The sequence below is a fragment of the Coregonus lavaretus genome, assembly GCF_964263955.1.
Source record: "Coregonus lavaretus genome assembly, chromosome: 36".
NCBI classification, from domain to species: Eukaryota; Metazoa; Chordata; class Actinopteri; order Salmoniformes; family Salmonidae; genus Coregonus; species Coregonus lavaretus.
This window is the reverse complement of record NC_140023.1, coordinates 3,119,746-3,143,184: the sequence shown is the minus strand read 5'-3', so window position 1 is coordinate 3,143,184 and position 23,439 is coordinate 3,119,746. Positions and strand designations below refer to the sequence as shown.

Genomic DNA, 23,439 nt, shown 5'->3' with positions numbered 1-23,439 from the left:
AGCCAACTCTCTTGCTATCTCTCTCAGAATGACCTTCTTGATCCAAACCAGTCAGGTTTCAGGACAGGTCATTCAACTGAGACTGCTCTTCTCTGTGTCACGGAGGCTCTCCGCACTGCTAAAGCTAACTCTCTCTCCTCTGCTCTTGTCCTTCTAGACCTGTCTGCTGCCTTTGATACTGTGAACCATCAGATCCTCCTCTCCACCCTCTCCGAGCTGGGCATCTCCGGCGCGGCTCACTCCTGGATCGCGTCCTACCTGACCGGTCGCTCCTACCAAGTGGCGTGGCGAGAAGCTGTCTCCGCACCACGTGCTCTCACCACTGGTGTCCCCCAGGGCTCAGTTCTAGGCCCTCTCCTATTCTCCCTATACACCAAGTCACTTGGCTCTGTCATATCCTCACATGGCCTCTCCTATCATTGCTACGCTGACGATACACAACTAATCTTCTCCTTTCCCCCTTCTGATAACCAGGTGGCGAATCGCATCTCTGCATGTCTGGCAGACATATCAGTATGGATGACGGATCACCACCTCAAGCTGAACCTTGGCAAGACGGAGCTGCTCTTCCTCCCGGGGAAGGACTGCCCGTTCCATGATCTCGCCATCACGGTTGACAACTCCGTTGTGTCCTCCTCCCAGAGTGCGAAGAGCCTTGGCGTGACCCTGGACAACACCCTGTCGTTCTCCGCTAACATCAAGGCGGTGACCCGATCCTGCAGGTTCATGCTCTACAACATTCGGAGAGTACGACCCTGCCTTACACAGGAAGCGGCACAGGTCCTAATCCAGGCACTTGTCATCTCCCGTCTGGATTACTGCAACTCACTGTTGGCTGGGCTCCCTGCCTGTGCCATTAAACCCCTACAACTCATCCAGAATGCCGCAGCCCGTCTGGTGTTCAACCTTCCCAAGTTCTCTCACGTCACCCTGCTCCTCCGCACACTCCACTGGCTTCCAGTTGAAGCTCGCATCTGTTACAAGACCATGGTGCTTGCCTATGGAGCTGTGAGGGGATCGGCACCTCTGTACCTTCAGGCTCTGATCAGTCCCTACATCCAAACGAGGGCATTGCGTTCATCCACCTCTGGCCTGCTGGCTCCCCTTCCTCTGCGGAAGCATAGTTCCCGCTCAGCCCAGTCAAAACTGTTCGCTGCTCTGGCACCCCAATGGTGGAACAAGCTCCCTCACGACGCCAGGACAGCGGAGTCACTCACCACCTTCCGGAGACATTTGAAACCCCACCTCTTTAAGGAATACCTGGGATAGGATAAAGTAATCCTTCTACCCCCCCCCCCCCCCCCTAAAAAAAAAAAAAAAAAAAAAAAAAAGATATTGTAAAGTGGTTATCCCACTGGCTATAGGGTGAATGCACCTATTTGTAAGTCGCTCTGGATAAGAGCGTCTGCTAAATGACGTAAATGTAAATGTAAATGGTAGAACAGCTTACGTTGGTGGGACAAAATCTAGCTTTTGTAGCTATCCTCGCTAATATGAGCCACGTTACAATTCTCACCAAGTGTACAGGTGTGTGCGTGTGTGTGTGTACAGTACAGTACAGTACAGTACAGTACAGTACAGTACAGTACAGTACAGTTGACAAATATCTCTACAATAGAGAACAGAGCCAGTAACCTGAGGATAATGGAGTTGTATTGTGTTGTATCCATAGCGAACATGGCTTTAAACAACACTCCCTGGGAACCATTGCAAGACAAAACTCTGACAGAGGACCTTTTTCTCGGTGGACTGTTTCCATATCTATCTGACAGAGGCATGCCCATAAGTGTCACGCCCTGACTCAGGGGACGCTTATATGTTGAGTCAGGGTGTGTATATTCCTTGTTGTGCTTTTTCTATGTGTGGGATCTAGTATGTATAGTTCTATGTTGGCCGGTGTGGTTCCCAATCAGAGGCAGCTGTCGCTCGTTGTCTCTGATTGGGGATCATACTTAGGCAGCCTATTGGCACTGTCTAGTTGTGGGATCTTGTTCCTTGTAAGGTATGTTGTGTGTGCTACATTGGACTTCACGTTTCGGTTGTTGTTTTGTCGTTGTGTTTAATAGTTCATAAACATGTACGTATATCACGCTGCGCCTTGGTCTGACCTGTCATTCAACGAACGTGACAGAAGATCCCACCAAAAGAGGACCAAGCAGTGTGCCCAGGCGGAGCGAGTAGCCATGTCACAGGTGGGCAATTTGTGGTCATGGGAAGAGATATTTGCGGGGAGAGGACCATGGGCTAAGGTAGATGCCCAGGCAGGAGAGGAGCAACGGCAACACGGAGGAGGCCGGTCGAGGAGGAAGCCCGAGAAGCAGCCCCAATAAAAACATTTGGGGGGGCACACGGGGTGGTTGGCGGAGCCTAGTGTCAGAGCAGAGCCAACTCCCCGTACTCACGCGAGGAAGCGTATGACTGGGCAGGCTCCGTGTTATGCGGAGCTACGTACTGCGCCGGCACAGTCCTGTACGTCCTGTGCTTGCACCACGCACGTGCCGTGCGAAGATGGGCATCCAGCCAGGACGGGGTGTGCCGGCTCAACGCTCCTGGTCTCCAGTACGCCTCCTCGGTCCCGCATATCCTGCGCCAGTTCTACGAACTGTATCGCCAGTGCGCGTGCACAGCCCAGTGCGTCCTGTGCTGATGCCTCACACATACTGTGCGGAAGTAGGCATCCAGCCAGGACGGGTTGTGCCAGCTCTCCGCTCCAGCCCTCCAGTGGGATGTGAAAATCTAAGTAATAATACACTAGATGAAAAAAAGTATGTGGACACCTGCTCATCGAACATCTCATTATAAAGTCATGGGCATTAATATGGAGTTGGACCACCCTTTGCTGCTATAGCAGCCTCCGCTCTTCTGGGAAGGCTTTCCACTAGATGTTGGAACATTGCTGCGGGGACTTGCTTCCATTCAGCCACAGGAGCGTTAGTGAGGTCGGGCACTGATGTTGGGCGATTAGGCCTGGCTCACAGTCGGCGTTCCAATTCATTCCAAATGTGTTCGATGGGGTTGAGGTCAGGGCTCTGTGCAGGCCAGTCAAGTTCTTCCACACCGATCTAGACAAACCATTTCTGTATGGATCTCGCTTTGTGCACGGGGGCATTGTCATGCTGAAACTGTCCCCAAACTGTTGCCACAAAGTTGGAAGCACAGAATCGTCTAGAATGTCATTGTATGCTGTAGCGTTGAGATTTCCCTTCACTGGAACTAAGGAGCCTAGCCCGAAACCATGAAAAACAGCCCCAGACCATTATTCCTCCTCCACCAAACTTTACAGTTGGCACTATGCATTCTGGCAGGTAGCGTTCTCCTGGCATCCGCCAAACCCAGATTTGTCCGTTGGACTGCCAGATGGCCTCAGGCTCCCGAGTGGCACAGCGGTCTAAGGCACTGCATCTCAGTGCTAGAGGCGTCACTACAGACCCTGGTTTGATTCCAGGCTGTATCACAATCTGGCCGTGATTGGGAGTCCCATAGTGTGGCATACAATTGGCCCAGCGTTGTCCGGGTTTGGTAGGCCATCATTGTAAATAAGAATTAGTTCTTTACTGACTTGCCTAGTGATATAAAGGTTACATAAAAAAATTAAAATGGTGAAGAGTGATTAATCACTCCAGAGAACGCATTTCCACTGTTCCAGAGTCCAATGGCGGCGAGCTTTACACCACTCCAGCTGACGCTTGGCATTGCGCATGGTGATCTTAGGCTTGTGTGCGGCTGCTCGGTCGTGGAAACCCATTTCATGAAGCTCCCAATGAACAGTTATTGTGTGGACTTTGCTTCCAGAGGCAGTTTGGAACTCGGTAGTGAGTGTTGCAATCGAGGACAAGCGCTACGCGCTTCAGCACTTGTCGGCCCCGTTCTGTAAACTTATGTGGCCTACCACTTCGCGACTGAGCCGTTGTTGCTCCTAGACGTTTCCACTTCACAATAACAGCCCTTGCAGTTGACTGGGGCAGCTCTAGCAGGGCAGAAATCTGACAAACTGACTTGCCTCTTCAGTAAGGCCCTTCTACTGCCAATGTTTGACTATGGAGATTTCACGGCTGTGTGCTCGATTTTATACACCTGTCAGCAACGGGTGTGGCAGAAATAGCCGAATCCACTCATTTAAATGCGTGTCCACATACTTTTGTATATATAGAGTTCTGTAGCTTTAGTTTGAATTTCTCTGGATCAAGAGATACAGCTAGTCATGAATATTAACTTTTTTACCTCTTTCAGGAGAGGGAGTGAAGAAAATGCAGAGTGAATGTTCATGACTGCATGGCTGTATCTCTTGGTTCTGAGAAATTAAACTACAATACTAATAATAATGTATTTATGTTTTTGTGACAGATACATTGAAAACATTGTTTCCCATATTGGAATTCTGCAGTTACCATTTGCTGCTCGCTGAGTACGTGACCCTATAGAAATAGGCCTAATGCACAGAGATGTATTCCCCAGGAACATTATCCAATCTGTTTGGGTTGACCTCATAACTCAGGTCCTGAAGGGCTACTAGGTGTACAGACTTTGATTGCAGGCCAGTTCAAATAATCACTAAATAATGGTCTTCAACCTGGATCACAATTACCTGAATCAGGTATGTTAGAGCTGGAATGGAACATACGCTTGCACACACAGTATCTCTCCAGGACAGTAGTTGGAGAGCCCTGCTCTAAAGAGCCAGGGGTGGATGGTAGTGAAGGTGTTGTATACCATGGCCCTTCCTCCCTCCCTCTCCATCCCTCCCTCCCTCCCAGGTGATAGCCAAAAGCAGCTGCAGCGATGTCTGTACCCTTCTATATCAAGGACCTCGGAGGGTCTGCAAAATGACCTACATTCAACACAGTCATTATATCATTCTTTGTTGGGTTATCGTGAGCCTTGAACAGCCTTGTATCACATTGATTATACTGTATGCCATGTTAAATCAACAGGTATAGTGGTACCTCTTCTGGTAGTAACTGGTATTACAGTGGGATAACACAAAGTAAAGGTAGTATGCTATAGACATGCAGTAACTAGATCAGGATACAAACAACACATTATGTGAACTGTAGTGAGGTCGTCTGTGAACTGTAGTGAGGTCGTCTGTGAACTGCAGTGAGGTCGTCTGTGAACTGCAGTGAGGTCGTCTGTGAACTGTAGTGAGGTCGTCTGTGTAGTTTTCCCAAATTCTGAGTGTGTTTCTGCTTCCCCAGGATCCTTCTGCCTAATGAGAAGTACCCGAGTCAGAGAGGGTTTGTGGATGTGTCCATGGTCCCTCCATCTAAAAAGTGGAGAAACAGAGTGGCACTGGTCAGGAAGGGTCCAATCCCACAGAAAAGCCACCCCTGTGTCAGTCTCCAGTATCTATGTTGCAATAGTCCATGTGCCGGGGGGCTAGGGTCAGTCTGTTATATCTGGTGTAATTTTCCTGTCTTATCTGGTGTCCTGTGTGAATTTAAGTATGCTCCCTCTAATTCTCTCTCTCTCCCTTTCTCCCTCCCCTCCCGGAGGACCTGAGCCCTAGGATCATGCCTCAGGACTACCTGGCCTGATGACTCCTGGCTGTCCCCAGTCCACCTGGTCGTGCTGCTGCTCCAGTTTCAACTGTTCTGCCTACGTCTAGGGAACACTGACCTGTTCACCAGACGTGCTACCTTGTCCTGGACCTGCTGTTTTCGACTCTCTCTCTCTACCGCACCTGCTGTCTCGACCTCTGAATGCTCGGCTGTGAAAAGCCAACTGACATTTACTCCTGAGGTTCTGACCTGTTGCACCTTCTACAACCACTGATTATTATTTGACCCTGCTGGTCATCTATGAACGTTTGAACATCTTGAAGAACAATTTGGTACTCTTATAATCTCTACCATGCACAGCCAGAAGAGGACTGGCCACCCCTCAGAGCCTTCCTAGGTTTTTGTCTTTCTAGGGAGTATTTCCTAACCACCGTGCTTCTACATCTACATTGCTTTCTGTTTGCGGTTTTAGGCTGGGTTTCTGTATAGCACTTTGTGACATCTGCTGATGTAAAAACGGCTTTATAAATACATTTGATTGACACTGCCGGCCATCCAAACCAGCAGCCTGACACACAAACACAGCAACACACTAACCCAGACCAGCCCCATGACACACTCAAACATCAACCACCTGACGCACACACATCACATCAAGTCAACTCAAGTCAACACCCTGAGCCAAACCCAACAGCCAAACCTACACCCTAACTTACACCACCAACCTGACAAACACCATCTCTCACACCAACCTGACAAACACCCGCTCTCACACCAACCTGACAAACACCCGCTTTCACACCAACCTGACAAACACCCGCTATCACACCAACCTGACAAACACCCGCTCTCACACCAACCTGACAAACACCCGCTTTCACACCAACCTGACAAACATCCGCTCTCACACCAACCTAACAAACACCCACTTTCACACCAACCTGACAAACACCCGCTCTCACACCCACATAAATACACACATCAGCTCGAGCAATCCAATCCACACACACAACAAGACAACTCACATAAGCAGTGGTGGAAAAGTACCCAATTGTCATATTTTACCCCCCTTTTTCCTCATATCCAATTACGATCTTGTCTCATCACTGCAACTCCCCAATGGGCTCAAGAGAGGCATATGTCGAGTCATGCATCCTCCGAAACATGACCCGCCAAACCGCGCTCCTTAACACCCGCCCATTTAACCCGGAAGCCAGCCGCACCAATGTGTCAGAAGAAACACTGTTTAACTGACGACTGAAGTCAGCCTGCAGGCGCCCGGCCTGCCACAAGGAGTCGTTAGAGCGAAATGAGCCAAGTAAAGCCCCCCCGGCCAAACCCGCCCTATGCGACTCCCGGTCACAGCCAGTTGTGACACAGCGAACCCGGGTCTGTGACGCCTCTAGCTCTGCCAGGCAGTGCCTTAGACCACTGCGCCACTCGGGAGGCCCCCAATTGTCATACTTCAGTAAAAGTAAAGATACCTTAATAGAAAATGACTCAAGTAAAAGTGAAAGTCACCCAGTAAAATACTACTTGAGTAGTATTTTATAATTCATTTATTTATAATTCCTTATATTAAGCAAACCAGACGGCACCATTTTATTTATTTTTATTTACGGATAGCCAGGGGCACACTCCAACACTCAGACATAATTTACAAACAAAGCATGTGTGTTTAGTGAGTCCATCAGATCAAAGGCAGTACGGAGGACCAGGAGTGTTCTCTTGATAATTGCGTGAATTGGACCATTTTCCTGTCCTGCTAAGCATTCAAAATGTAACGAGTACTTTTGGGTGTCAGGGAAATTGTATGGAGTAAAAAGTACATTATTTTCTTTAGGAATGTAGTGAAGTAAAAGTAAAAGTAGTCAAAAATATAAATAGTAAAGTACAGATACCCCATAAAAACGACTTAAGTAGTACTTTAAAGTATTTTTACTTTACTTTACACCACTGCACATAAGCACACACAACCTCAACCACACACACAACCACAGCTTACCAATTCACAGATACATACACAACCTCAACCTCAACCACACACACAAATACCAAGTCACATCAATACCATATACTGTACATACATACAGTGGTGAAAAAAAGTATTTAGTCAGCCACCAATTGTGCAAGTTCTCCCACTTAAAAAGATGAGAGAGGCCTGTAATTTTCATCATAGGTACACGTAAACTATGACAGACAAAATGAGAAAAAAAATCCAGAAAATCACATTGTAGGATTTTTAATGAATTTATTTGCAAATGATGGTGGAAAATAAGTATTTGGTCAATAACAAAAGTTTCTCAATACTTTGTTATATACCCTTTGTTGGCAATGACACAGGTCAAACGTTTTCTATAAGTCTTCACAAGGTTTTCACACACTGTTGCTGGTATTTTGGCCCATTCCTCCATGCCGATCTCCTCTAGAGCAGTGATGTTTTGGGGCTGTCGCTGGGCAACACGGACTTTCAACTCCCTCCAAAGATTTTCTATTGGGTTGAGATCTGGAGACTGGCTAGGCCACTCCAGGACCTTAAAATGCTTCTTACGAAGCCACTCCTTCGTTGCCCGGGCGGTGTGTTTGGGATCATTGTCATGTTGAAAGACCCAGCCACGTTTCATCTTCAATGCCCTTGCTGATGGAAGGAGGTTTTCATTCAAAATCTCACGATACATGGCCCCATTCATTCTTTCCTTTACACGGATCAGTCGTCCTGGTCCCTTTGCAGAAAAACAGCCCCAAAGCATGATGTTTCCACCCCCATGCTTCACAGTAGGTATGGTGTTCTTTGGATGCAACTCAGCATTATTTGTCCTCCAAACACGACGAGTTGAGTTTTTACCAAAAAGTTCTATTTTGGTTTCATCTGACCATATGACATTCTCCCAATCCTCTTCTGGATCATCCAAATGCACTCTAGCAAACTTCAGACGGGCCTGGACATGTACTGGCTTAAGCAGGGGGACACGTCTGGCACTGCAGGATTTGAGTCCCTGGCGGCGTAGTGTGTTACTGATGGTAGGCTTTGTTACTTTGGTCCCAGCTCTCTGCAGGTCATTCACTAGGTCCCCCCGTGTGGTTCTGGGATTTTTGCTCACCGTTCTTGTGATCATTTTGACCCCACAGGGTGAGATCTTGCGTGGAGCCCCAGATCGAGGGAGATTATCAGTGGTCTTTTATGTCTTCCATTTCCTAATAATTGCTCCCACAGTTGATTTCTTCAAACCAAGCTGCTTACCTATTGCAGATTCAGTCTTCCCAGCCTGGTGCAGGTCTACAATTTTGTTTCTGGTGTCCTTTGACAGCTCTTTGGTCTTGGCCATAGTGGAGTTTGGAGTGTGACTGTGTGAGGTTGTGGACAGGTGTCTTTTATACTGATAACAAGTTCAAACAGGTGCCATTAATACAGGTAACGAGTGGAGGACAGAGGAGCCTCTTAAAGAAGAAGTTACAGGTCTGTTAGAGCCAGAAATCTTGCTTGTTTGTAGGTGACCAAATACTTATTTTCCACCATAATTTGCAAATAAATTCATTAAAAATCCTACAATGTGATTTTCTGGAAAAAAACATCTCATTTTGTCTGTCATAGTTGACGTGTACCTATGATGAAAATTACAGGCCTCTCTCATCTTTTTAAGTGGGAGAACTTGCACAATTGGTGGCTGACTAAATACTTTTTTTCCCCCACTGTATATATACCAAATACTGTACATACAACTGGCATTTTAAAGAACCCCTTGACCTCAGTCTTATAGCAACTAAACTCACCTGAATACCAAAGACCCACAACCATCTTTCCCCTCTCCCTCCTCCTCTTATCCCTCCTCCTTCTCCTCCTCCTCCTCCTCCTCTTATCCATCCTCCTTCCCCTCTTCCTCCTCCTCTTATCCATCCTCCTTCCCCTCTTCCTCCTCCTCTTATCCCTCCTCTTTCCCCTCTCCCTCCTCCTCTTATCCCACCTCTTTCCCCTCTCCCTCCTCCTCTTATCCCACCTCTTTCCCCTCTCCCTCCTCCTCTTATCCCTCCTCCTTCCCCTCTCCCTCCTCCTCTTATCCCTCCTCCTTCCCCTTTCCCTCCTCCTCTTATCCCTCCTCCTTCCCCTTTCCCTCCTCCTCTTATCCCTCCTCCTTCCCCTTTCCCTCCTCCTCTTATCCCTCCTCCTTCCCCTTTCCCTCCTCCTCTTATTCCTCCTCCTTCCCCTCTCCCTCCTCCTCTTATCCCTCCTCCTTCCCCTCTCCCTCCTCTGCCCTCCTCCACCTCCTCCTCCACCCCGCATGCTCCACCCTGCCTACTTGCTGGGGGATCTACCAGAAAGAAGAGGAACATACTTTGATTGTCATCAGTGCAATTTTTTTAATGGTTGATGGTCAGTGGTGCATACAAAAGTGAAAAATGTATTATTGATTGCACATTTGAATTCGTATTTATATTGTAAAGAACTTGTTGCAGATGGTTTTAAACCTTCAAATAACTAGAATGTACATGAAATGTAATATAAATATATATGGTATTGTGTGCATTTTTTTTCATTTGATTGGTTGGTGTGGAGGTGTAGGCTTTACAAACAAATACCCGTAAGTACCCATAAAATCAATACTCATCATATGCTATTTGTCAACAATTGTTAATATAGACTGTTATGTTAAATGCACACCTCTAGATGGAGACATTGCTTTTTGTAATATATTTAGCAGAAACAGTTCAATATATCTATGCAAGGTGTCACACATGGCATGCTTGGATTGGTTTATCAAGTTTGTTTATGCTCTCTGTCATCTATGGCCGTAATTTTCAGAGATCCAGGGCATAGTCTCAGTTCAATATTAATCAGACGTCAATATTAAGGACACTTGACAGAAGTCTGTACTAAAGTGGGATTATTATTAGAAATAGGACACATGACAAATGAGACAGTTCCCCGAATGAACGAGATCAACTTGCTTTATCTCAACACCACATCATCAGACAAGGAACCAATAGGTGTACGTTCAACATGATTACATGTTTAAACAATTTAAAACGAGAGAAGAGTTCAGAGGAAGACTCAAGACTGTCATTATAACTCTCTACGATAGTAAAGATATTGACTGTGCTGCTTGATGGCAACCCAACAAGGCATCATATTCATACATGTCATTAGAAAAGGCGAAAATAAACAAATAGGAAATGTAGGCACTCATGGTATTTCTGTCCCTGTAGGCATTAATGTGCACAAAAAAAAGAAGAAAACACACTCTCCTCTTTCAAAATGTGGATACATCACAACATATTTTCACACACAGCAGCAGGTGAAGGAAGCATTGATCACTTGTTTTTGGGGGGGAAAGCCACCTTTTGAACATCCATGGCTCTGTTTTGTCTTGAATGACATCTTAGTATTAATGTATGTGAAACACAAGTCCATATTTCACAGTGTAGGTTTATAAGGCACCGATCACAGTTCTTTATGATGACAAACCGTGGAACAACATCACAAAGTGATGTGTCCAGTCACCGTAGAGCAATTCCACAGTAACGGAATTACAAAAAAAAAATTGCTTTCAAATGTATGTTGAAGAAAAACCATTGATTTCAAAGTTTAAAAATCTCCCTCAGTTTTCCAAAAACTCTGTTAAATATCTGTGACATGATACCTTGAGTTTGAAAAAATATATTTTGGTTATTGAACTACAATAAGTGAAGTGGATTTACATCCGGTAATGTAATTATGGTAACAGATTTCTTCATGTGTCCCTGATCTGTAGTACACAGAAATGCATCATGATGGATATGAAAGTCATTCTCTTCATGGTGATGTATCCTGAATAGGTACACAAAGGTAGAAATATGCAATATCCTCCTTTTGTTGTTTGGGTATTATTATACACACTGGCTATTATTCTAATGAGCTCCGCCCCCAAACAAGACAACATTTGGTTGGTCCGGACCAGACCAAATCTGAACCAATCATCGACATCTATGTTTCACAAGTTTGGACATCACAGTACAGCACAGTTCAGTACATTACACTATACTCTAGTGTGTTCTTCTGTACTGAACTCTACTGTACTGAACTATACTCCACTTTTCTTTACTGTATTTTACTCTACTGTACTTTACTGTGCTGTCCAAACTTATGAAACATAGATGTCTATGATTGGTTCAGATTTTGTGTTTTGATGTACAGTATAATACCTTTTAAGACTTTTTCTGGTAGATATTGTCTAAGACCCCTTTTCCATCTGTTTGACCAGAAATCAAAGCTTTTGCTGATTCAACATTTTTAGGATGGAAAATTGTTGAAAATGTATATATGCCTTACTTTCTCAAAAATATCGACTCTTAGCTTTCATTTGACACGCTCCAATGCACTTCGCATGTTGGTGCTCATGGGTCCTTTTACATGGAAATGCCCAGTAAAAATAGCTTCTCTTCAGTGAATTTTAGTGCAATATATTTCATGTCATACACAAATGTATGTTATTATTGCATAACTTTGGTGTTACATGTTTAATGTAGTCATAATCTGAACAATTGCTAATCTTCAAAATAATAAAACAAACATCACTGGTACTAAGTGATGTGTTATTCTACAGAGCCACCAATTCTTAATCAACTTTTATTTAAAGAAAGAAAGATAGCAACTTTTCCTGACTTTTAATCAACACAGAATTTGTGATGGTGTTATAGGATTTTCCCAAGTTTGACAGGAATAACTGCATGTTGTTATTCCTGGAACATTATTGTTTTGCTTCCATTAAGGAACAACACACTTTGGTATTACAATAACGTCCACTCACTCAATAAAAAAATGCTTACAAAACATTTCTTAACACGCTGGGACGGTCCCTGCTAGCTTTGGTTCATCATGTGCTGCCTTGTACGTCGGTAGATCCATTTGGTCATTCTTCAAGGAGGCGAACTTTGAATCGACATCGCTAGTGGAGTATGTCTGTGTCCTCCAGCATCGTTGGATCAGCATGACAGAAGCCAGGAAGAGTGGGCTGAGTATAAGAGAGAATCCACTGAGGAAGAATGCAGCAGTATAGTCGCCAGTCCAGTCCACCAACCAGCCTGGAACCAACAGAAAGCGTTAGGCTGGGAATTTCAAGGGGCAGTTTCATACCAACAACAGAGTCCGGACTATAACGAGAACGATGGAATCATATATTCAGAATCAAGATGTGCACTTTTGAATTTGTGGCAATTGAAAATGGTGTATGTACATGCACTAAGTGTGTTAGTATTCAGTCATCCTCTCCTCATCCTCACCTCCTATTGGTGGGCTAACCAGGTAGGGTATGGCATGTAAGAAGTTGACCACACCCAGGGCTGAGGATAGGTACGATGAGCCCACCAAGTCAGACGTCACCACTGGTATGAGGGCAGTGTAGGCGCCGTCAAAATACCCATAGAGCATGGAGAAAGGCACCAGCAGGGTAAAGGAACGTAGCAGAGGGATCAGGAGGCAGGACAGACCCTCCATACCCACAGCAAACATGAAGCTCACTTTCCGGTACTTCTTCACACACCTACGAGAGGGGAACTCAGACTTAGCTAGCAGTACGTTACAACACTAGAGAATGTGGCCATGTAGTAGGTGACAGGCCCAAGACCATAGTTTTGAAAGCATCATAAAAAATATTTTGACTATGGCTACAGTCTATATGGGTGATGCTATAGAAAAATGGTGTGTGTGGGGGGTGCAAACTATTCTATACATGTGACATACTTCCTGTCAGTGAGCCAGCTGAACGTGATGTTTCCTACGATTCCGGTGACCCCCAGGATGGACATGAGGAAGGCAGCCTGCTGGTGCTCCACCCCCACACTGAGGGCATAAGGCACCAGGTAGGCAAAGGGCACACTGCAGCCGTACGCCAGGAACAGGAAGGACACGGACAGCAGCATGAAGTCAGGCATCAGCAGGAAGCTAAACTCCTCCATTGACTGCAGGCAGAAGCACCCTCCCAGCTTAGGCCCTGCCAGAGGACCCATTGGCCCAGGGGCAGCCAGGCCAGCCAGAACCTTGGCATCTACTAACTCCGCTAGTTTTGCATCAGCAACCTTTGTGTCCACAGGCTTAACATCAGCTAGCTGGCTACCGATGACAAGATTCTCCATTAGTTTAATGTCCTTTAGCTTCCCGTTGGCTAGATTTTGATCCGCTAGCTTGATCTCTTCAAGCATTTTCTCTGTTAATGCACTATTCACATTCACAACCATGCCCTCTACTATCGTCATGTCTGCCAGCCTCGAGTCAGCTAGTTGTACATTCGCAAGGAGTGCCTCTGCTAGTTTCATTTCAGTGAGTTTAATTTCTGCAAGTTTATCCGTTTCAATCTTCACATCTGTTACATTCACAACCTCTGTATTGGGGTCCAACGGCTTTAAGCCTGGAAGTGTTGTGTCCATTACCTTCCCCTCTGCTAGCTTGGCATCCACCAGTAGGATGGCATACCCATTCTCAAGCTCTGCTGTCTTGTGCTGCCTCTGTCCTCTCCCTTTAGGCACCAGGGGCCTCATAAGGGCCCCGCAGACACACAGGTTGGACACAAACCCTCCCAGAATAAGCAGGGCCCCCCTCCAGGAGTAGCGTTCAATCAGGAGATGAACAGCAGGGGCCAGGATGAAGGTCCCAATGCCAGTCCCAGACATTGCCATCCCATAGGCCAGTGCTTTCCTCTCGTTGAAATAGGACCCAACCATGGCCACCGCTGGGGTGTAGCTGAGGGCAAATCCCAACCCTACGAGGAGAGAGTTGGGGATGGAGTCATGACAGATACAGTTGCGTTCCGTCACTAAGAGTCAACACAAGTATCCATAATGCAACAGCACCCTCTTGTGCCAAAGTCATAACAACAAATGTGATGATATCTCCAGTGAGAGACGTACCTGTGAGGACCCCCAGGGTGAGGTAGAGGTACTCCAGACTGGTGGCGAAGGAGCTGAGGATCAGGCCTGCAGAGGACAGGACGCCTCCCATGATCACAGTGGCTTGGGTGGACAGACGGTTCCCGATGAAGCTGCCAAGAGGAGCTGGAGAAACAATACATAGGGATCAATAAAGTTATCGTCCTCAGATCAAGAAGAAAATGTGATAGACTTATCGCTTGGATTGGATGTAGCTGGGACACAATCCATTGTAACACACATCAAGCCTGTTATTGACATAAAAGTTCAGAGCAGGCCAGAAGCATATGTTTGACTCAAAGATTAAGGCATACAAGTCTAAGTACACACGGCCAGTACAGTGAAACTGCAAATGGCTCAATAAACAACCGCTTGTAAAAGTCCAACACACTCTGGCACAGATGCTATGTAAGTCCAGGCTAATGATAAATCAGGGCCAAGTTTAATTATTTGATGTAAATCCTTGAATATCAGTAAAAAAAAATGCATCAGGATGTATACGACCCTGTTCAATCTAATAAAGTGGCAAAACAAACAAACTAGCTTTCGATTGGATGCACTGGTGTCCCTAGGGCAAGTCAGACAGCTGACAGAGGATTTTTATAATGAAGAATGTGTTTGTTTTAAATTGATTGTGTTTTGTTTTGTATCTGAATGTGTATATTATGTATATTTATGTTTATCTATAATTGTCTATTGATGTGGGTTTTTTTTGTATTGTGCATGGCTCATTTGCAAAAGAGACTTTAGTCTCAATATGACTAAAAATATTATTATATCTCTTATCATCAACAGCTGTTTCCAAGGGACTGTGGAATCCCCATCAGTGGAGGAAGGGGAGGAGCATCCTCCAGTGAATTTCATAAAAATAGTGAAACATTTAAAAAAAGTTATCATTTTTAGATAAAACTGTACTCAATTTATTCACGTCACCAAATAATTGATTAAAACACACTGTTTTGCAATGAAGGTCTACAGTAGCCTCAACAGCCCTCTGTAGAGTAGCACTATGGCGTGGCCGGAGGACAGCTAGCTCCTGTCCTCCTCTGGGTACATTGACTTCAATACAAAACTTAAGAAGCTCATGGTTCTCACCCCCTTCCATAGACTTACACAGTAATTATGACAACTTTTGGAGGACGTCCTCCAACCTATCAGAGCTCTTGCAGTATGAACTGACATGTTGTCCAGCCTATCAAAAGATCAGTGAATGAATCTAGTACTGAATGCATACGCTACATCTAGCTAGCACTGCAGTGCATAAAATGTGGTGAGTAGTTGACTCAGAGAGAAAGACAATAATTTAACAATTTTGAACAAATTAAGAGAGAGAGAGAGAGAGATTTGCACATTGTTACAACACTGTATATATACAAAATATGACATTTGAAATGTCTTTATTCTTTTGGAACTTCTGAGTGTAATGTTTACTGTTAATATTTATTGTTTATTTCACTTTTGTTTACTATCTACTTCACTTGCTTTGGCAATGTTAACATACGTTTCCCATGCCAATAAAGCCCTTACATTGAAATTGAGTGAGAGAGAGATATATATTTGGTTGTATTTTTTAAAACTTTCACTTTTAGCCTACTCAAACACCCAGCTCAAACAGAGAGGGATGCTATGTTAGCTAACTGGCTAAGGCTATCCAACACTGGAACTCTTCCAAGTCAAGGTAAGCATTTGGTTTTATTAATTTATTACCACCGGGGCCCGCCGGTGTAACTGTTAAACTTTCTGACTGTACACTGTAATGCATTATTTTTACATTTACATTTCAGTCATTTTAGCAGACGCTCTTATTCAGAGCGACTTACAGTAGTGAGTGCATACATTTTCTAACTTTTTTCCCATACTGGTCCCCCGTGGGAACCCTGCCGTTGCAAGCGCCATGCTCTACCAACTGAGCCACACAGGATGAGTGTAGCGGGTTTACTAACGCTTTAGTTCTAGTAGCTATGTTGACTATGATGTGACAACGGTGTAGGCTGTGTGTAGTGGTTAGCGGTCATGATTTGAAGGTTTGGCTTGGAAAGTTTTTTTTGCCTGGTCACAGACAGCTGATGTGTTGTCCACTGAAGTCCACAAGCAAAGGGAAAAGGTGAGAGGAGGAGAGCGCGTAGATAGTTGCGAGAAGGAATTATATATACAACAAGCTGTTTTTATGTGGCTGCTATGAAAGTGAACTGTGTTTGCGTGTGATCAGGGGTGTATTCATTCTGCCAATTCTGTTGAAAAATATTTCTTAAACGGAAGCAAACAGAACAAAATGGGGATAAACATACCTGAATTTGTCCAACAGAAACTCACATTTGCAACTGTTGGACTAATTATTACACCCTAGATCAGATAGATGCAGGCAAGAGTGTGCAAGGCAGTGTTGAATGTGTCACTGTCTGTCACCTTGATTACTCTAATTGTTCTCACTACCTGTGCACCTACGTTGTAAACTGTCATTCATAGGCTAGGTTGTAGCAACCTCATGATGGGTACAGGGAAAATTAGAGTATCATATAGTAGCCTATACCTATCGATGTTACATTGAGCTGGGTGAATGGAATATGAATGACAGTCATCCAATATGCTGTAATACAAATAAGGCCATGCTCATAAAAACAATTATTGCCCAGACTGCACTGCATGTGCCCAGACAGCCCTCACACAACTTTTACAACAGCTGAGGGGTACAAAGTTCATGTCAATGTTCCAGATTATGTAATTTCCTTTTGCAAAGTTACATCAGGTGTATCAAGATTGCCATGTCATGATTAGGATAGGCTTGGGTAGACAATTATCTTATCCTAATGCTCCATCTTCTAATCTTACTTATTAAGGGCACATGTTATTTTTGAGTTGATTGGGCATATATGCTGTGTACTAATAATCTGAATTAGTGTGTGGTTTTGTGCATGTGAATCGGTTTGTTTTCCTTTTCACCCTTAAAGCCCAACGCCTTTATATATATGTGTCACAATGTCTTTAAACACCTGGTAAAGTGTCTGTATACGAACAATACATAAAAAGGAACCCACTATCTTTAAGAAGGCTGCGTTCACACAGGCAGCCAAATTCTGTTTTGTTTTTTCACTAATTGGTCTTTTGACCAATCAGATCATCTCAAACAATATCTGATGTGAAAAGATCTGATGTGATTGGTCAAAAGATGAATTAGTGGAAAAAATATCAGAATTGGGCTGGCTGTCTAAACGCAGCCGAAGAGATCCTAATAAACACTTTTGGCACCACCTGGTGGCCAATCTTTGTAATTACACCATCAACAATTACACCTGAAAATGGCTGATCTCATTGTCCTGTAAAAACGGAAATCTGCTACTCCCAAAGTCTAGTACGTTGTCAAAAATGTGCGTGTCTGAGATTCAATGCATGCAAAATGCTCATAATATGTCCAGAGATGCCTGAGTACATTTTCAAAGAAAGATATTCCTTTTTGGAGAAGTATAATCACTTGAAATGTTCATGTGACATATAAGAGACTCCGGTGATACAAACCACACATTTTATGCGTTGTCTATTACGTCGGGGGAAAAACAGATTTTTTTCTCTCTCCAGAAATGTGATTTTTGGGGTCTCTTTGGGCAGTCCTAATCACTGCATAATGTTCATGCAAGGAGAACTGGATCCGGGTTTCTGTGTTCACACGTCTCCTGAGTGGCGCAGTGGTCTAAGGCACTGCATCGCAGTGCTAACTGTGCCACTAGAGATCCTGGTTCGAATCCAGGCTCTGTCGTAGCCGGCCGCGACCGGGAGACTCATGGGCGGCGCACAATTGGCCCAGCATCGTCCAGGGTAGGGGAGGGAATGGCCGGCAGGGATGTAGCTCAGTTGATAGAGCATGGCGTTTGCAACGCCAGGGTTGTGGGTTCGATTCCCACGGGGGGCCAGTATAAAAAAATAAAAAATAAAAATTCACTAACTGTAAGTCGCTCTGGATAGGAGCGTCTGCTAAATGACTAAAAATGTAAAATGTATCAAGATTTGCCATTTCATGGTAAGGAAAGGCTTATATTTGGGTAGACACATTTCTTATCATAATGCGTCACCTCCCAATCACAACTATTAGGGGCATATATTCCTTTTGAATGTATTGTGCGTATAAAGTGCACTAGTAGTTCACTTAATCTGTGCTTTTATGCTTGTGAATCTGTTTGTGAGGTAGAATTTCCTCAGGCCCCAGAGATAATTAGAAATCATAAATAACTTGAGAATTAATTAAACCCAGACAATACATATATAAATACTGTTTCATTGAATAAACAGGGACACTCAAGGTGTTCAAATTGCTGATAAGGAAATCCCCTAGTCATGGCTGACTCTCTCACCAAAGAGGAAGGTGGTGCAGTCGACTAGCGAGTGGATCCAGGCCGTGCCAGAGTAGTCCTGATCAAAGTGCATCTGGAACTCCACAAAGAAGATTGACACACATCTAAAAATAAAAGGAGAAAGAACAGTGTGAGTTTCAACATTGCACTGACAAACTGTTCTTCAGGATATATGCAGGTATAGGACTGGACTGGTTTATTTGACATGCACATAGTACACTGCTCAAAAAAATTAAGGGAACACTAAAATAACACATCCTAGAAAGCACCGCCAGCATTCAAAAGTCACCAAAACATCAGCCAGGAAGCATAGGAACTGAGAAGTGGTCTGTGGTCACCACCTGCAAAACCAGTCCTTTATTGGGGGTGTCTTGCTAATTGCCTATAATTTCCACCTGTTGTCTATTCCATTTGCACAACAGCAAGTGAAATGTATTGTCAATCAGTGTTGCTTCCTAAGTGGACAGTTTGATTTCACAGAAGTGTGATTGACTTGAAGTTACATTGTGTTGTTTAAGTGTTCCCTTTATTTTTTTGAGCAGTGTATATACACTGAGTGTACAAAACATTAGGAACACCTTCCTAATATTGAGTCCCTTTTGCCCTCAGAACAGCCTCAATTCGTCAGGGCATGGACTCTACAAGGTGTTGAAAGCGTTCCACAGGGATGCTGGCCCATGTTCACTCCAATGCTTCCCACAGTTGTGTCAAGTTGGCTGGTAGACCATTCTTGATACACATGGGAAAATGTTGAGCGTGAAAATCCATCAGTGTTGCAGTTCTTAACTCACTCAAACTGGTGCGCCTGGCACCTACTACCATACCCCATTCAAAGGTACTTAAATGTTTTGTCTTGCCCATTCACCCTCTGAATGGCACACATACACAATCCATGTCTCATTTGTCGCAAGGCTTAAGAAGTATTCTTTAACCTATCTCCTCCCCTTCATCTACACTGATTGAAGTGGATTTAACAAGTGACATCAATAAGGGATCATAGCTTTCACCTGGATTTACCTGATCAGTCTGTCATAGAAATAGCAGGTGTTATTAATGTTTTGTCTCCTCAGTGTGTGCCACAATAATGAGCTTTGTTGATACCATTTTGAAATTAAGACCAGTGACTGAATTTAAGAGCACTGACATTAATCCCTAAAGAAAAACTAGATTAAATCAAAACACTGAATACAGGATGAGTTGAGGAATACAGTTGAGGAATAGAGTTGAGGAATAGAGTTGAGGAATAGAGTTGAGGAATAGCTCTTGGCATTGGTTGAGTTTGCAACTAATGCCAACAGAGCTCTGATTACAGTAGCTCCATTCTTTAACACTGTACCCAATAATGAATAACCTAAGCTGACCGTATAGTTTGTTCATGCTGAGCGTTTAAAAATTATGTAACTTTAGGATTTTATAAGGGTTTTTTACACTGTGAAGGCTTATGGCATGTGACCAAAGCACATGTGGAGAGTGGAATTTTAATTCTCTCTCTTAAGCTACCTAGAGAAGAAGGAACAGTCGGAGGAGCGCAGCAATCACCAACCTACTAAGTACCAGGTTAATCAAACTTAAACAAGAGCATCTTACCAGCCAGTCAGATTTTTTTTTTTAAGTGTGTGACACGAAATACATACATAAAGTCCTTATAACTTCTTCATAACACTTACATGAAAAGTGGCATTTGTATGCATAAACAATATTTTCTGTCACTAGGGACTCAACAATACCGGAACACACAATAGGCACCAAACCTGCTTTGACTATGTGTCTGGATGTCTGATTTAAAAGCATGCCTTTTTAACCTGAGCTGACAAAAGTCTAAACTAATCCAGTGAGTCGCTCATCACAACCTGGCTGGTTCCCAAAACACTAATTGAAAGCAGATAGTTAGATCACACTGATCATACATAAACATGATGCCACCTGACATGCATGGAATCGATAAGGGGATAACAACAACATTAACATGATATCGATTTAATTTCTGTTTATATTGCATAACAACGACAACCTCCCGCTGTAATATCCCAAAGCTATCTTCACACAAAATAATCCTCACCATGGGAGCCTAGCAGCTGTCAGGACAAAACAAATACCTTGCAAATACCCCGCAAAGAGACAGCAAGGGCAAAACACATACCTTGCAAATACCCCGCAAAGAGACAGCAAGGGCAAAACACATACCTTGCAAATACCCCGCAAAGAGACAGCAAGGGCAAAACACATACCTTGCAAATACCCCACAAAGAGACAGCAAGTGCAAAACACATACCTTGCAAATACACCGCAAAGAGACAGCAAGGGCAAAACACATACCTTGCAAATACCCCGCAAAGAGACAGCAAGGGCAAAACACATACCTTGCAAATACCCCGCAAAGAGACAGCAAGGGCAAAACACATACCTTGCAAATACCCCGCAAAGAGACAGCAAGGGCAAAACACATACCTTGCAAATACCCCGCAAAGAGACAGCAAGGGCAAAACACATACCTTGCAAATACCCCGCAAAGAGACAGCAAGGGCAAAACACATACCTTGCAAATACCCCGCAAAGAGACAGCAAGGGCAAAACACATACCTTGCAAATACCCCACAAAGAGACAGCAAGTGCAAAACACATACCTTGCAAATACACCGCAAAGAGACAGCAAGGGCAAAACACATACCTTGCAAATACCCCGCAAAGAGACAGCAAGGGCAAAACACATACCTTGCAAATACCCCGCAAAGAGACAGCAAGGGCAAAACACATCCAGAAGCTCTACCATGTCACAAACATGTCAAATGAGGAGTTATGAAAGGTTCAGTTCAATCTTCCCCAACTTCCACCTGGTTACTCAACCCTGCACCTTAGAGGTTGCTGCCCTATGTACTGTACATAGACATGGAATCACTGGTCACTTTAATAATGGAACACAAATAACGTTTGCATGCTGTTTTACTCATTTCATATGTATATACTATATTCTACTGTATTCTAGTCAATGCCACTCCGACATTGCTTATCCTAATATTTACATATTTCTTAATTCCATTCTTTTACTTTTAGATTTGTATGTATTGTTGTGAATTGTTAGATACTACAGCACTGTTGGAGCTAGGAACACAAGCATTTCGCTACACCCGCAATAACATCTGCTAAATATGTGTATGTGACCAATAAAATGTGATTTGATTTGAGGACCATCGTCCCTCTGGAGCTGTGTGTGTGTGTCAGAGGCTCACCTGGTGACAGCACGGGTGCAGATGGTGACTAGGAAGCAGCCGGCCACAACCATCCATCCCCAGCCTCCATCAGGAGGGGCTACCGGTGCCCCTCTGGGATTCTTTCCCACTGGTGTCATTCCTTCTGTGCCACCGCCGTGCTGCTGCTGTCCTTCTCCTCTGGTCCTGGGGCTGGCTCCTGTGCTGTTCTGTGTTACGGTAAAATGCGTCCTCCAGGAAGATCACCAAACCCAGCCACACTCCGCACAACTCCAGGGCTTGTCTCTGTTGGCTCCTTCTATTATTCAAGCGTGGGAGCGGCTGTTAATTGTAAAAACACAAGAGAACATTTACAATATTTTACAACTGTCTGATATCACATCCTAGTAGTTACTTACTATTACAATACAGTTGGTGTTTCTATGATTGATATAACCATTTTTATTATAGGAATGATATAACCCATTTCGACCACAAACATGAACTGTATCACATACAGTCTCAGAACAAGGCCAAGGCATTTGGAATGCATCACTTTAAGGTCTCTAATTCAATTGACCATAAACATATTGATTTTCTAGCTGCAGCTTCAATCAGCATCCTTAGCAGACAGACGAACAAAAACTGTCCAAACAAAAGGCTACGCCAGTGGACCACTAGAGATCACAGTAGGGTGAAGAAAAGACGTGTTGTTGACGCGGAACCTTGCACGGAGACGCAGCGTACAAAATCAAACAAAGGCCAGGATTCTCCTTTCTCCAGTGCTGCGCTCTGGTGTGACACTGAGAGGGCCTAGCATATGCTCCAACACATTGTAGCTGAAAACAACACAACTCCCCGTTATTTGAAGAAGAAGAAAAAAAACGTGTCTATGTCACGTTTCCCTCCTCCCTAGCCATTGCACGCTGTTCAGACTACGAGGGTGGGTCAAACATGGTGACACTAGACCAGCCACTCTGGCTCTGCCGCCCAGGAATATCCCAAACAACACCCATATGTGGTGAGCATTGCATGGTCTCAGCTGCCTATGAAACAAGGACATGTTGACATTCACATTGATAAGGATGGTGAGATGTAGGAGTCATATAAGCTACAAATGGGGACCAAACTAATCAGGTCAAGTTCAAGACCATCCTGGGGATGTGGTCAAATAGCTGGCTAGATAACTGCAGGAGGATCATGTTGAATGTCTCATTATGACCACCTGAGTGGTCAATCTGTTAATCCTTCTGTGCTCTTTAAATTCCAATTCCTACATTTGCATAGCATTTACATCCTTAAAGCTGTTGACCTTAAGGGAACAACAGACAGTGTGTGTGTGTGTGAGAGAGCGAGAGAGGGGGAAATCCATTGTGTGTGTGTGTGTGTGTGTGTGTGTACTTGTTTTCCTACATTATCAGGACCCCAATGTCCTAACACTTCACCTGAATTTCCTGAAAAGGTAGGAAAACAATAACTTTTTTCAAGTCCTGAATTTGTTCAAATGCTATTTTAAGC

The 23,439-nt window shown here is 44.2% G+C and overlaps 1 pseudogene across 1 annotated transcript; it reads right to left on the bottom strand.

Moving 5' to 3' along the window:
• Positions 1 to 12,332: 12,332 nt before the first annotated feature.
• LOC311110640 (monocarboxylate transporter 12-B-like) lies at positions 12,333 to 22,082 on the bottom strand (annotated as a pseudogene). Its single transcript has 6 exons — positions 21,964 to 22,082; positions 18,737 to 18,840; positions 14,376 to 14,519; positions 13,213 to 14,227; positions 12,753 to 13,012; positions 12,333 to 12,554 (listed from the first exon to the last, which is right to left on the bottom strand). The product of its transcript is annotated as a monocarboxylate transporter 12-B-like (transcript).
• Between the last annotated feature and the right edge of the window lie 1,357 nt (positions 22,083 to 23,439).